This window comes from Nycticebus coucang, chromosome 8 (assembly GCF_027406575.1).
Source record: "Nycticebus coucang isolate mNycCou1 chromosome 8, mNycCou1.pri, whole genome shotgun sequence".
Taxonomy (NCBI): Eukaryota; Metazoa; Chordata; class Mammalia; order Primates; family Lorisidae; genus Nycticebus; species Nycticebus coucang.
In genome coordinates this window covers 25,015,563-25,030,283 of record NC_069787.1, presented here as the reverse complement: position 1 = coordinate 25,030,283, position 14,721 = coordinate 25,015,563, and the positions used below count along the sequence as shown (strand labels likewise).

At 46.4% G+C, this 14,721-nt stretch overlaps 1 long non-coding RNA gene across 1 annotated transcript; it reads right to left on the bottom strand.

The window, feature by feature from the left end:
* Window positions 1-8,121: 8,121 nt before the first annotated feature.
* On the bottom strand, window positions 8,122-9,510 carry LOC128591521 (uncharacterized). The gene is made up of 3 exons (XR_008381573.1): window positions 9,421-9,510; window positions 9,181-9,344; window positions 8,122-8,423 (listed from the first exon to the last, which is right to left on the bottom strand). It is a non-coding gene; the product is annotated as an uncharacterized LOC128591521 (long non-coding RNA).
* Between the last annotated feature and the right edge of the window lie 5,211 nt (window positions 9,511-14,721).

The window sequence follows — 14,721 nt, the reverse complement described above, 5'->3', positions numbered from 1 at the left end:
ACATGGGCCCTGCCCTCCTGGAGCTCACATTCTAGGAGAAATCCCGTGTCCCAGGAGTCCCCACCTTATCATGTGCTTTTCCCTGAAATGGGGCTGAGGGGTCCTTTCCTCCGCTCTCCCCTGGAGAATAGCTCCAGATGCCTCTTCACTCCTCATGCACTTTGGGGAGGTATGCAAGGTGCAGGGTGAGACCCTGGGGAGGGGGCCACTCTGGATTCATTTATTTTTTTCTTTAGCTTCCTCTCCCACCTCTTTCTGAACACCTTTCTCCCTATCTGAATGGAAGGAGGGGGCAAAGGGGAGAAGGAATAAAATGTTAGTGAGTGACGTGAAGGAGAAAGGATGAAAAAGGTTGAGGGCGAGAGGACAAAGAGGTTCAAGATGATGGCACTTGTGGCTAACCTAGCATCACCTGGTGGGATGAATACAGAGTCATAGAGGACTTGGATGCCCTCTCCCTTTCACCATAGCCCTTCAGATACTGAGAGGGACTGGGGAAAGAGGAGAGAACTGATGGATATGAGATCAAAAAGAAACATAGTCTGACTTTGCAGCTGCATCCCCCAACTTCATGAGGCTGCACAGATTTTTTAAAAGACGTGAAACGCTTAATCCTTCCCACACTTGTCGAGACCATATGGCAGAGGTCAGCAACTACAGCCCGTGGGAAAAAGGCCACCTCCTGCCTGATTTTGTAAATAAAGTTTTATTGGAACACAGCCATGCTCATTTCTGTGTTATCAATGTCTGCTTTCACACGACAACAGCAGCATTGATTAGTTGCAACAGAGACTATGTGGTCTGCTAAAGCCTAAAATATTTACTAGCTGGCTGCTTACAGAGAAAGTTTGCCAACTCCTGGGTGTTATTTCTAGGATCTCAAGCCTTCAGAGTTCTAAAATTGCTTATCAATTCTTCAGCACGTCCTCTAAATCCACTCATCAAATATTTACGGAAGCCTACTGTATTAGAATATTCTCTTTTGGTCGCAAGTGATGGAAAAGTCAGCTCATGTGGGCTTCAGCTAAAAAGGAAAGGGGAGGGATTTTGTCTCCTGTGACTGAAAAGTCCAGGGATTGAGGGACCTCAAGCATGGCTGAGTCCAGGAGTTCAAAGTACATGACATTGTGGTTAGACACAATTTGTTTCTAACCAACAGAACACAGCAAAGGCAATGGGATGTCACTTTCATGATTAGGTTACAAGAGATTGTACCGTCTCTCTTGCTAGTAGAGTCTCCGCATGGCCTTCTGTGCTGCATACTCAGATGAAGCTGGCAGCCATGCAGGAAAGGCCAATGACATGGCCCAGCCACAAAGGGTAGCCCCTGGTCACCAGCCAGTGAGGAACTGAGGCTTTCAATCAAACAGCCATCGAAAGAACCAACTCTACCAACAACCACAAGAGCTTGGAGGCAATTCCTTCCCCTGTCCAAACTTCTACTGAAATCCCAGCTATGGCTGAGCTGATACTTTGATTGTGACCTGGAGAAAGACCTTTCAGCAGAGGACCTAGTGGAACTGTGCCCAGATTCCTGACCCACTGAAATGGTGAGATAATAAATGTGTATTGTTTTTGTTTTTGTTTTGAGACAGAGTCTCACTTTATCACCCTTGGTAGAGTGCCAGGGCATCACAGCTCACAGCAACCTCAAACTCCTGGGCTTCAGTGATTCTCTTGCCTCAGCCTCCCAAGTAGCTGGGACTACAGGCGCCCGCCACAATGCCCGGCTATTTTTTTGAGATGGGGTCACGTTCTTGCTCAGGCTGGTCTTGAACCTATGAGCTCAGGCAATCCACCCACTTTGGCCTTCCTAGTGCTGGGACTACGGGAGTGAGCCATCGTGCCTGGCTAAATGTGTATTGTTTTAAGTGGCCAAGTTCTTGGTAATTTGCTACACAGCAGTAGGTAGCTAATACACACCCCAATCTCGAAGGGAGGCTGGGAAGATAGTTTTTGGCTTGGCACATTGCCATCAGAGACCAAATTGGAATTCTCTGTAAGAGAAAAAGAGGATGGATGTTTCTGGGAAAGATGTAGCTGTCTCACAGAAGCTGCTGAAGCATGCCAGGGAAGAGACACTAGTGCCCTGGGTTAGGGCAATGGCCGTAGGAATGGAGGACAGTGATCGCACTCCAGGTTCCTGAAGCAGCAGCAGCCGCCTTATTTCTTTTAGAATTAGCTTTCTTGGGCAGTGCCTGTGGCTCAACAGAGTAGGGCACCGGCCCCATATGCCGGAGGTGGCGGGTTCAAACCCAGCCCTGGCCAAAATAAAAAAAAGAATTAGCTTTCTTTCACTCAGTAACAATTGCTTGCTACCAGTTTGCAAGGCCCCCTTATCCCTTCTCATATATGACCTGGTTCCCACATGGAGTTCCAGGAGCTCAAATTGGAAACACAAAGTATAGCAGGAAAAACAGGCTGGGCTTCAAAGCCATAGGCTAATTCAAGATCACAAATTTCCTTTCAGGTGGTGCCGGTGGGTCAATGAGTAGGGCGCCAGCCCCATATACCGAGGCTGGTGGGTTTGAACCCAGCCCCTGCCAAACTGCAACAAAATTACCCGGGCATTGTGGCAGGCGCCTATAGTCCCAGCTACTCGGGAGGCTGAGGCAAGAGAATCACCTAAGCCCAGGAGCTGGAGGTTGCTGTGAGCTGTGATGCCATCTGTGATGCCCTCTACCGAGGGCAACAAAATAAGACTCTGTCTCTGAAAAAAAACACATTTCCTCTCCTTTCCACCCTATTCAGTTTGTTTGTTATAGGATCTGGCAGTGAGGCAAAATTTCTTTCCTGAGGAGTTTAGAAAGTCTGTTCATTCCAGATGCAGAAATAAAATTTATCCTTTAGAGTGTCTAGAGAAATGAAAAGAAACCCAGGTCCCTTTATAAATATTTTAGATATAGACAGCTCAGCTTTGGGGTCTAGATATGAACTTTAAGGTTAAAAATCCAGCTAGCCCAACCGTTCTGAGTCTTCATTTGGGGAGTGTGGAAAACGCATAATTTTAAGGGAGGCTGAATTTATGAGCATTGTAGTTATAGCAACAGACACTTCAGATTCGGGGAGGCAGGTCCCTGAGACTGTTACGTAACAGTCAGCTTCGCGGTTAAAAAAAAAATGCCGGGAACACCAAGACTGCTCAAAAATATATAATAGGACCAAAAGAAAAGGGGGATGGCCAGCAAGGAGGAGAAAAATGAAGACTGCAAAGGCTTTTTTTAAGAACAGGATGAATCTCTGTGAAGGGGCAGGAGCTCCATCTCGCAGGCTCACTGCTGCCAGCTCAGGCATGTGGGAAGCAACTCACCAGACAAAAGAGCAGACAAAAATATGGATGCGGGCGCTCCGGGGCCTGCCAAGCGGGGGATTAGGAAACAACAGAAAACACATGGGTTGTGGAGAGAAGCGCTGCCTTCAGAGGGAAGCTTGGACCGAGGGAAGGCCAAAAGGAAGGCATTGGCCAGGGCCAGCGGCTCTAGATCTGGCAGCTGCTGTTTTCTCCTCCCACTTTCCTAGTTCTGAGGCCTTCCTTACCGTCCTGGTAAACCTTTTCCTTGGGAGGAAAGGAAATCACAGATTCATCTCCCCAAAACTTCAAGAGTCATGCTCTCTACCACAGAAACGTGGTTTCCAAACTCGCCCCAGATTGGAAGCTCATGATGTTAGTATGAGCAGAATGGCCTTTTGAATCTGGCAAAAAGGGTCTTGCCCTGGCCCCCCACTTTAAAGGCCCCTCTGGCCCTCCTCTGGCTTTGTCCCTTTCTTCCAAAAGAGACAGAAATCCAAGGAGTCCCTGGGACCAAGAGGATGTGTTCATTAGGACCTTACGCCCTCTGCCTTCTAGACCCCACTCTGGGAAACTGGAACCCCCAGTGTTTCCAGGATGTGCGGGGGCCTCTTCCTGTCTTTATTCCTTGAGAGACTGAAGATCAACTAGGGGACAGCTGTGTGCACAACGGTGGGGATATAGCATGGAAAAGCAGGCTGGAATGTCACAAGAAAGCAAGGTTCCTTGCAATGCAGGGGACCAGCAGAGGAATAGAAGAAGGCAAGTGAGCAGGAGCAGGAGCCAGCTCTCCCACAACACCACATTCTGGTGTGGAGCACCCAGGAGTGTGAGAAATCGCAGTTCAGTCCTCATACTGCAGGGCATTAGGAAGATGTATTTGTCAATGTTGGAGGGTGGAACACATTTTAAATCCCATTTTGTTAGTGGGATGGGTAATTTTTAAGTACCCAGACATAGCTTATGCAGGTCTCCATTTGTACTCATGCTACAGGCACCACAGTGTCAGGGGTTGGCCTGGCTGTGAAACTTGTGGTTCTGTTTGCTCATCCCGGTAGGAGGAGGAAAGGCAGCTGGAAATCAGACACTGTGAAATCAGACACTAGAAGATATTTTTGCAAACTGTAAAAAAAAGCCAAAAAACCCACTGGGCCCTTTGCTGGGGTGCAATAGGACCATCAAGGTCACCCTCTGTTGCACACAAGACACAGTGGCTGCACAGTCATGACTCTGCTGCTGACATGTGCTGTCTCATCCACCAACTTTAGCTGGAGACCAGGTTCCCGCAAAGGAGCCCCTCACCCATCACCCGCCCCACCTTCCCTGGAGCTGGCCCACACAGCTGAAGCAAAAAGCAACCTCTTCTCTCAGCCTCAGACCCTAGCAAGAAAAATCAATAGCAATTTGGCCCCTGGCCAGCCCTGTGTCACTCTGGAGAAGCCAGTCTTATTTGCCATCCCCCAGATGAAGCCAGGGCACCAGAGCCTTCAGACAGAAAGAAGCCCAAATCCTCTTCCTGGGATGATCCCAGCATGGCCTGATTTACAACTTCAGGGATCTGCTCTGGCCTCAGGTGCCCCAGCCAGACCGTCTCCAGCCTGAGGGCTGACTGAGCGGTGTGTTCAGCTGTGAGGAGGCATCGCAGGGCCCCCAGCTGGAGCCCCAGGCCTGTCTGGGGGTGCCTGGGAAAGGGACAGGGAAAGCCTTGGAAAGTCTGTTTGCATGTGGCCTCAGAGAGCCTCTGGGACAGGATTCATCCTGAGGGAACATGGAGCCTTAAGCCTGGCCCAGTAACAAAGCTTTGATTGTTAAGGAGGCACGTCTCCCACCAGTCAGTTCTCAGGTTCTATACTCCAGTGTGGCTCCCCGTGGACCAGGGTAGGAAGGGGGTGGGGGAAAGACTGTAAGAAAAGAAAACCCACAAGGTTTTATTAAAATTCTGTAGGGCCTTTCTCAGGGAGAATCATTTTTAAGCTCCTTTCCCATACCTATATCCCTAGGAAGACACAAATTAATAATAACAACATTTAGTTAGTGCTTATGCCAGGAACCAAGCTAAGAATTTAGCTCCATTTAACTTTACTACTACAATCTTATGAAGTAAGAACTTTTTGTTTTATCAACTACATTTTATGGATAAGAAAGCCCAGACACAAAGAGTGTCACCCAGATAGTGAAAAGGTCAAGCCAGGGCTTGAACTTTGGCCTTCTGACGACAGCCTCTGGCTTGTTACCATCTGGTTTGCAATAAAGTGGGATTATAGTGCAGTAGAAGACCAGGACATGACTGTAATTCTTATCTTCCATTTTTTCCATGTAGCCAGCATGCAAGAAAATACCAGATTTTGGTACCAGCAAGTAGTGGGAGAAATTAAATGGAGCAGAGCTCACCAGTTTCTCAGGTTCAAAGCCTGTTGAATAGCATCCCCCAAATGTATGTCCACTGGGAACCTCGGCGACCTTATTTGGAAGTAGCATCTTCACAGATATTATTAGTTAAGGTCATTACTGGTTTAGGCGGAGTGCCCTTATTAGAGAAGGGGAGGTGACACAGAGGTACACACAGAAGCAAAGCTACGTGAAGACAGAGGCAGGGATCAGAACAATGTAGCTGTGAGCCAGGAGCCCCAAGGATTGCAGGAAACCCAGAAGCTAGGAGTCATCACAGAGGAGCCTCCCAAGGGCCTTCCAAAGGAGCACAGTCCTGCCAATATCTCCATTCCAGACATCTACCTCTAGAATTGTGAAAGAACACATTTCTGTTGTTTTAAACCACTCAGTTTATGGTAATTTGTTATAGCCACTCTAAAAACATAAACCCCCAAACAAATTAATACACAAGTTTAAAAAAAGGACGGTGTTCCTTGTGGTTTAGTTGAGTTCCCAGAGTTGTCTATATACTTTGGCTCTTTTGTGACTTTGCTTCCTATTGGCCTTATTCCTCGGGTGCAGCTCTCTCTTTAATTGGTAGATAGCCATCATGTTTTGACTGCCCAAGATCCATTTTCTATTGTATGCAGACTTATTTTCAGGGAATTATCTCTCTTTTTTTTTTGAGACAGAGTCTCACTTTGTCACCCTCGGTAGAGTGCTGTGGCATCGCAGCTCACAGTAACCTCCAGGTCTTGGGCTTAGGTGATTCTCTTGCCTCAGCCTCCCAAGTAGCTGGGACTACAGGCACCCGCCACAACGCCTGGCTATTCTTTTTGTTGCAGTTTGGCCCGGGCCAGGTTCAAACCTGCCATCCTTGGTATATGGGGCCAGTGCCCTACTCACTGAGCTACAGGCACTGCCTGGAATTATCTCTTTTTTGATGCATGAGATCTACAGAGAAATTCCTGATGACCAACTCCTACTATAGAAATCAAAAGGACAGGCCGTGCCTCTGCCTCCTCTAATGTGGCCAGGGAGCAGGGTTCACATAAACTCAGTCACTTGGATTTCCTTCCCTGGGCCACTGTATAATGAAGGATCAAGTCTGAAGCTATTCACTGCAGGGTAGCATAAACAGAAAGGTTCCTGCCACAGCCTCCAAATTCTGACTCTGTTACTTACCAGTTATATGGTATTGAATTTGCTCCTGAATTTTGCTGAGCTTCAGTTTTCTCATCTGTAAAATGGGAACAATAATATCACCTTGCCGCATTGTATGGTTGTAAAGATTAAACAATATCAGCCTGAGCAAAATCAAGACCCTGTCTCTAAAAATAGCTGGGTGTTGTGCCAGGTGCCTATAGCCCCAGCTACTTGGGAGGCTGACGCAGAGAGTTCAAGGTTGCTGGGAGCTATGGCGCCATGGCACTCTAACAAGGGTGGCAAAGCCAGACTCTGTCTCAAAAAAGTAAATAAATAAATAAATAAATAAAAAGATTAAACAATATAACACATATGAAGTATTACCAGAGTGCCTGACATGTAGAAAGGCCCCAATAAGTCCTGGCTGTGGCTGCTGTCCTTTTTCTTATTGTTGCTAATCTTATTATTTATTCTAAAGATAAACTGTAGAAGATTAAGAGTGGTATTTATGATTTATTTTTTGTAAACCTTAAAATAGAGTCTATTAAGTACAAGGTGCTGTGATGGATTTTTTTGAAGGCACTTTTATTGTCACGTAACTCCTCAGAATCGGTGATGATATGATCATTTCACACATGTCAGGACATAGTATTTAAAAATACTGGCCACAGCCCTACTGGCTCTTAGTTGCCGGATCTAAATTGTTTCTTTCTATTAGGATTTTATCTGGACATTAATCCCTAGAGCAGATGGGAGGGGAAAGCATGGCCTTTTTTCCCATAGGTGCAGTTCAGTGTTAAGAGGAGAATGAAGACCTCTAATCAATTCCCATCTAGGAGGCTATGGGGGCACTAGAGATGCAATGGAAAGGTCAGTAAGGACACGTCAGAGAAACATATGGGGTCCCATTATCTTTTCTCTTAAAAATACAAAAATCTGGCAAATTCTCAATTTGTTTTTGAAAAAATTCTCTAAGAAAACAGAATATAGCAAGAGATAAGTGGATGTTTTAATCAACCATGTGGACCCAGTGAATTTGGAGATTGTTTTTCTTTACTAATATTCCTGACTCTAATGGCCCATTTGTAAAAAATAACCAGAGGTATAATTAAGCAGATAAAATACACTTCTTAGATTTCTAAAGTCCAGCATTTCTCATTATGTTCTTTGCATAAGTAACTCAGGAAACAAAAATGCTTCCTGAAAACAGGGCTCTAGGAAGAAATAAGTATGAGGACATTGAATACTATTATTAAGGACAATTTATTGTAGTCTCTGCAGGTTAATTTCCCCCTCTTCCATTTTTCTCTGGGGACTCACCCACCCCTACTCTTTGACCCCAGAGTCTAACCAGAGTGTCATCCCTATTTCTAAAGTTAGAGCTTGTGGTCAAGACCTCAGCCAATTAGCCAGGTATAATTCACTTGTAGTTCACTTGTTGCTGTGGTTGGGTCAGATGTGAACATGTGACACAATCAGAACCAATGAGACACAATGACACTTATACAAGGACTGCTGGGGAAAACCTCTTTTCCATTGGTTTACATGGTAAGATGTGATACTGGAGCTGTGGCAGCCATCTTGTAGTTATTAGGGGAGAACCCATCTGATCATGGAACTAGCAAGAAGAAATAAAACAAACAAAAAAAAAAAGAACAAACGTGTGGCATCAGTGAAAAACGAACCTCTCAGATTCCCTGCCTTGGAGAGGATAGTTGACTAATGGTCCCACCTGCCACTCTCCACATCTGAATCTACCACCACATTGTGACCACGACCACTCTTCCCATACCTGCTCCCAGACAGCGACTGACCACAACAGAGACACCAGTGCCCTGTTCTACAGGAGACACTCACAGACACACCTAAGCACGGGAAGGCCGAAGAATACAGTGTTTATCCTGGGCAGCATGTGCCCACGCTGAAAAACATGAGCTTTTGTACACAAGAAAAAAGGGCAAAGGGATATTGTGGACAACTGGAAATCTCTGCCATTGAGCTTTCAGAGTACTTTTCTGAACATTATCATAGGAGGTTCCTCCCTCTGGTTCCCCCTCTGCCTTCATCTAATTACTCTGTGCAATCTTTTTTACAATGCACTTACTCCCTGCTCTCCGGGCTACCACCCAAGTATAAACTTGGTTATCTTTCTCCTACTGTTGTAAAAATTGTCTCTTGCCTCTTTTCTCTTTGTGGCAAATTCACTGTGGTTAAGCCACCATATAAAGCTTCTTAAACATTGTGTTGTACACGTATCCTCCTGGTTCTTCCCATTTAAGCCCATTGCCTACAGGAGAAAGAATAACCTCTTTGGTCTTGCTCCCTGGAGTCTCCCTAATCTGTCCTCTTTCCAAGCACTTGAAGTTCATCCTCACCAAGACCTGGCAAACTGGGGTTGCTTCTCTGTACCAAGATGCAGCTCCTCACCAGTTTCTCCTTTCATGTCTTACTGTGGTTCATCCCAGGTCTTTTCTTCTTCTTGGTGTTCTCCTGGACTGTTGGTGTTTTGCAGACAAAGAACCCAGCTGGGCATGGTGGCCTAGCAAGAGTGAGACCCAGTCTTTACTAAAAATAGAAAAAAAAAAAAAAAGAAAGAAAGCAGATACTCAAACTACCTCAAGTCCTTAGTCGAGAGAGTTGCAAGAACACATATAACATGTTGAAGATCAGGATCTCAAGAAAAAACAAGAAAGGTGAGCTGTTGAGCTTTGTGGAGACTGGAATAGACTTTGGAATTTGGCAAAGCAAGCGGGTTTATTGGTTAAATTGTGGGCTTTAAAGTCCAACAGGCTGAGCTTGAGACCTCATTGTTCCAATTGCTAGCTATAGGACTTTGAGCAAATAAATTAAGCTATCTTTCCATATTTGGGAAATAGGATAAAGATATGTGTAAAACCACCTTCATAGGGTAGTTGGGAGGTTAAATAAGATGATGCATATAAGCCATTTGGCCCAAACTCTAGCAAACAGAAGGCACTCAATAAATGTAGGTGGATGTTGGGTTTAAAGTATATCCAGGGCTGGGTGCTGTGGCTCACACCTGTAATCCCAGCACTTGGGAGGCTGAGGCAGGTGGATCGCCTGAGCTCATGAGTTCAAGACCAGCCTGAACCAGAGCAAGACCCCGTCTCTAAAAAATAGCTGGGCATTGTGGCAGGCGTCTGTAGTCCCAGCTTCTCAGGAGGCTGAGGCAAGAGAGTTGCTTGAGCCCAAGAGTCTGAGGTTGCTGTGAGCTAAGATGCCACAGCACTCTACCAAGAGTGACAAAGTGAGACTCTCTCAATAAATAAATAAATAAATAAAAATAAAGTCCATCCAGAAACCAGATTGGTTAGCTCCAGCCCCAGCTCTAGTGGGAGCTAAGGGATCCTCACTCCATTTCACAATTCCCATGACTCAGTTAACTTTGTCTCTATTTCTCTGTGTCTTCTTTAGCTTTTTCTTTCCTTGTATTTCAGCTTCACTTTGGAAAGGCCACTGCCCATTGTAGCACCTCTTGGACAGAGCACGTCCTGCTTGGGACTATCCTCCAGAGCTCCTATTCACTGCTCCGGGTCAGGGACGCACTCTGGTCCCCTCAGTGCTGGTGTGCAGGAGAAGAGGTCCTTAGGAAGGGGCAGGGAAGGGGCATAATTCTAATAGATATTAACTCTATCAGACATTCAGCGTTTACACATTATCTTCACTCAGGACTGCGTTAGAACTCGCATGGGCCATTACTGCATTAAAAACAATTAAAAATTATTATATGACTGTATTGGTATTAAGAATGTAATGCAGGCCAGCTCATTATAACATATTTACTGTTTTGATATCTTCTGCTATTGTAAGAAATCAAAGTTATAGCATTACCATGGGCCCCTAACAGTATCTGAACCCCAGACATCATGTCTCCTGAGCCTAATAGAGAAGCAGACTCTGCGCCCACCCATTCAGCAACTGTTTATTTAACATCTACTATGAGCCAGGCACTTCTCTGAGTACAGAGAGGACAAGATATGAAGCAAAAAAGTTCTTGTCATCATTGGACGAATTTTCTAATGTAAGCTCCAGATCACTCTTCAAAACTGCAGGATGACATACAAGGGCTTTCTGGGAACTGTCCAGCATGTGATATGAAAAATAGAGATACACGTGGCCAGGTAATTTCCAGACAGCGCTCATATGGCATTTTCTGAGGCTATCTCCCACTAGCAATTATGGGAAACTGGGATGAAATGCATCCTTCCTTTGTTGCTTTTACACTTGGACTTTGTAGGAAAAGAAAGGTAAAGCCACCAGATATGCTAATTGAAGAGGCTGTGCCTGAACAAAGGCGAGATGTGGTTCATCTGCTTCCGGGGACAGGGAGAAGCACTAGGCTTCTCCATCCTGCCCCTTCCTGGGCCAGGCCCCTTGGGAGGCAGTGCTGGGCAGCAGCTACGTGGCGGTCTCTGGGGTATTCCCATTCCAGCCCCTCCTCTTTCTGGCCTCGTAGCTTTGGGCACATTATCCTTGTTCCACCTCAATTTCTGCAAATATAAAATGTTTCCAGTATGCGGGAGTTTTACAAGGTTTAAAGAAGGAAACTCATTTGTAGCATAGTGAGGTCTCAAGAAATGTGAGCTATTAATTAATATCAGTGGCTGCCAGAGACTGTAAGACCACCTGCATGCTGGGACCAAGTGTGGGCTAACCCACCAGCAATGTCAGCTGAGGACAGCTCTGCTACTCTAAGTGTAGGCTTGAGGATAAGACCAGAGCACCAAGGCAAGGAGAGTAGTGACGACCGCCTCTGCCTGCTGAAGGTGACCTGTGCGAGGCGTCCCTTGCTCTTACTTGATTCTCAATGTAAGGTGGGCACTACTGTCCCATTTTACAGCAGACAGCAAGGAGGCTTAGGAAGGTAAGTGAAGGAGATGGCGGCGGCAGCCCTGGGAACTGCCCCCCCATGTTAGCCAGGGCCAGAGGTGAAAGTGGGCATGAGTGAGACTTCGGGAAGACCTGGCTTGGTATAAATTAAATCACATATTTCCCAACTCCGGTGGGCAGGCACGTTGCAGATAAATCACCAATTGTGAGGAAGCGGTTTCTGGATGCCTTTAATAGGGGATCTAGGACTTTTCCAGGCTTGGAAAAAATAGTCAAAGGGCCTTAAATGGTGCTTAATCTTCTCCCCTCTTTCTTTGAGCCAATGCGGCCACATAACTTTTGTTTTCACCAAACTGTCTTTTTTTGTTTTTTTGGGGACAGACTCTCACTCTATCACCCTGAGTAGAGTGCCATGGCATAATAGGTCACAGCAACCTCAAACTCCTGGGCTCACGCCATTCTCCTGCTTCAGCCTCCCAAGTAGCTGGGACTACAGGCGTTTGCTACAATGCTTAGCTAGTTTTTCTATTTTTATTAGAGATGGGGTCTCTCTTGCTCAGGCTGGTCTTGAACTCCTGAGTGCTGGGTCCTCCCAGACTGCTAGGATTACAGGCATAGGCCACTGTGCCTGGCCTCACCAAACCTTCTGAGTGGTTTCTGTCGCAGCTGCTGTGGACAATGATACACCCACAGAGATTCATAGGTGAAGTTCATGTCTTCACCTCTCAAAATTGTAAATAAATACAGAGCTTCCACAAAGCACACAGTATGTCATTTAGAGTCCCTGTACAGAATCCCTGGTACTGGCCCCTGCCCAATTCTCCTGGCTCACTCCCCTCTCTGCCTGTGCTCCCTATTAATATTTAACTATTCTTGTTTCCTCAGTAGCCCATTCTGATCTTCCTTCCTGTGTGGGGTTTCAGGATGAACCTCTCCATGGGATGCTCCTCCCCACCCGCAATCTACTTTTCAACTCCCTACTTTGGCATCCTTTCTCCCAGAAACCCTTCTTCTCTTTCTACCTATAGGTGTGCAGCAAATTACTCCAGCCTTGGAAGCTTAAAGCAACAATTTATTATTGTTGTTCACAGTTATTCAACGTGCAGAAGGATGACTGAAACTCTGCCGCAAGGTTCCCTCCTGGGGTTTCTCACGTAGGTGCGGTGAGATGGCCGATGGGGCTAGAGTGGTTTGAAGGCCCAACAGAGCTCCTGCTCACATCACCTGCTGCCTGGCTGAGATGCATGAAACTACTGGTGACTGGGCTGGTATTTCTTTGTCTTCATTTGGCTAGGCTGGGCTTCCTCACAGCATGGCAATCTCAACATAGTCCAACTTTTTACATGACAGCTGGTTTCACCCAGAGCATGTGTTCCAAGAGAACCAGGCAGAACCTGTAAGGCTTTTTATAACCCAGCCTTGGAAGTCACGCAGGACCACTTCCACCAAATTTTATTGGTTACATAGGCCTCTCTGGACTCAACATGGGGAGCGTCTATGCAAGGGCGGAAATATCAAGAAGTGTGGTTCAGGCCAGGCAAGGTGGCTCACATCTATAATCCTAGCAGTCTGGGAGGCTGAGGCAGGAGGATCATTTGAGCTTAGGAGTTCAAAACCAGCCTGAGCAAAAACATCTATACTAAAAATAGAAAAATCAGCCAGACGTTGTGGCAAACGACTGTAGTCCCAGCTACTTGGTAAGCTGAAGCTGAGGACCCCTTGAGCCCAGGAGTTTGAAGTTGGTGTGAGCTAGGCTGACACCATGGCACTCCAGCCTGGGCAAAAGAGTGAGACTCTGTTTCAAAAAAAGAAAGTGTGGTTCGTTGGGAGGCCGTCTTTGAAGGCTGGCTACCACCCCCCCTTCTCCTCCGGGTACCGTACACCCCTACCTAAGCATTTCTCTTAGGGCGTTACAGTTGCTTCTTTTCTATCTCCCTGCTCCGTGGTGAGTGTCATTGTTGGTTTGATTGGCTATTTTGGAGCCATCAGTGCCTGGTGTAGTGCCTGGCACTCAGTAAACAGAGTTTCACGTTATAGAATTAAACCAGACTGTGCCTTAGAACTCCTCTACCTCCCACCTAAGAGAAGCACCCAAAACCTGGACCCCGTCCAGGCCTAGTATCCTGCAGACAACACAACGCCGAGCATTCTCTTTTTTCCCTCTAGGACGACAAGTTAATTCGGTTCTTGAAAAAGACACCAACTGACAGCCCCACAGATTGGGAAACATATGTCTTCCTCCAGAGGGGCCCGATGCCTGGAGAAGCAGGGGTGGAGCCTGAGGAGAGCAGCCTGGCCTGGGCATGCGCAGAGACCCAGCCCAGCACCTCCACTGTCTGGGGCCAGGCCGGCACGGCCAGAAGGAGCCAAGGTGGGGAGGATATTTCTTTAACAAAGACATCACCTCCGGGCACAATCTGACAATCTGCCTGGCTTTAAGTTTCAGTTCTGCCTGAGTTCTCCCAGCTTTGTGAGATTTGAGTTGGCTGGGGGTGGAGGGAGAGTGAAGAGGTAATACATCTTATCTGGGTAATGAGGATGGAGGGGATAAATCCAAAGGAAGGATTATGGGCTGAAGTGGAAGAAAAGGGAAGTGAGAAAACATCCTCCTTCAGTGGGCTACAAGGGAAATAAATGCGTGTACGTTCCTGTTGTATTAAGGACACTCACCTTTCTCCAAATTATGACCCAATTCTCCTTTATTAAAAATAATAAATACTAACAGGTTAGCAATTCATGAGTGTTTACTACGAGCCAGGCACTGTGCTAAACACTTTATGTACATTATCCTTTTTAATCTGCACCATCTAAGAGATGGTTCTCACCTGCCCCTCCCCATCCCACCTAAACTACTCCCCCTTGCCATTTTATAGAAGAAGAAACGGTGGTCAGAGAGTTCAGGTCATTTGGCAAAGATTATACGGTTCATAAGTGGCAGAGCCAAGATACTTACACTATCCTGTCTTCCTCTAAAACCTTATCCCTCCTAGTTTGTCTGTCAGCATCAGCATCAACTGGAAACTCAGAATCTCAGGCCCTACTAGATCAGGGGCTGTATTTGAACA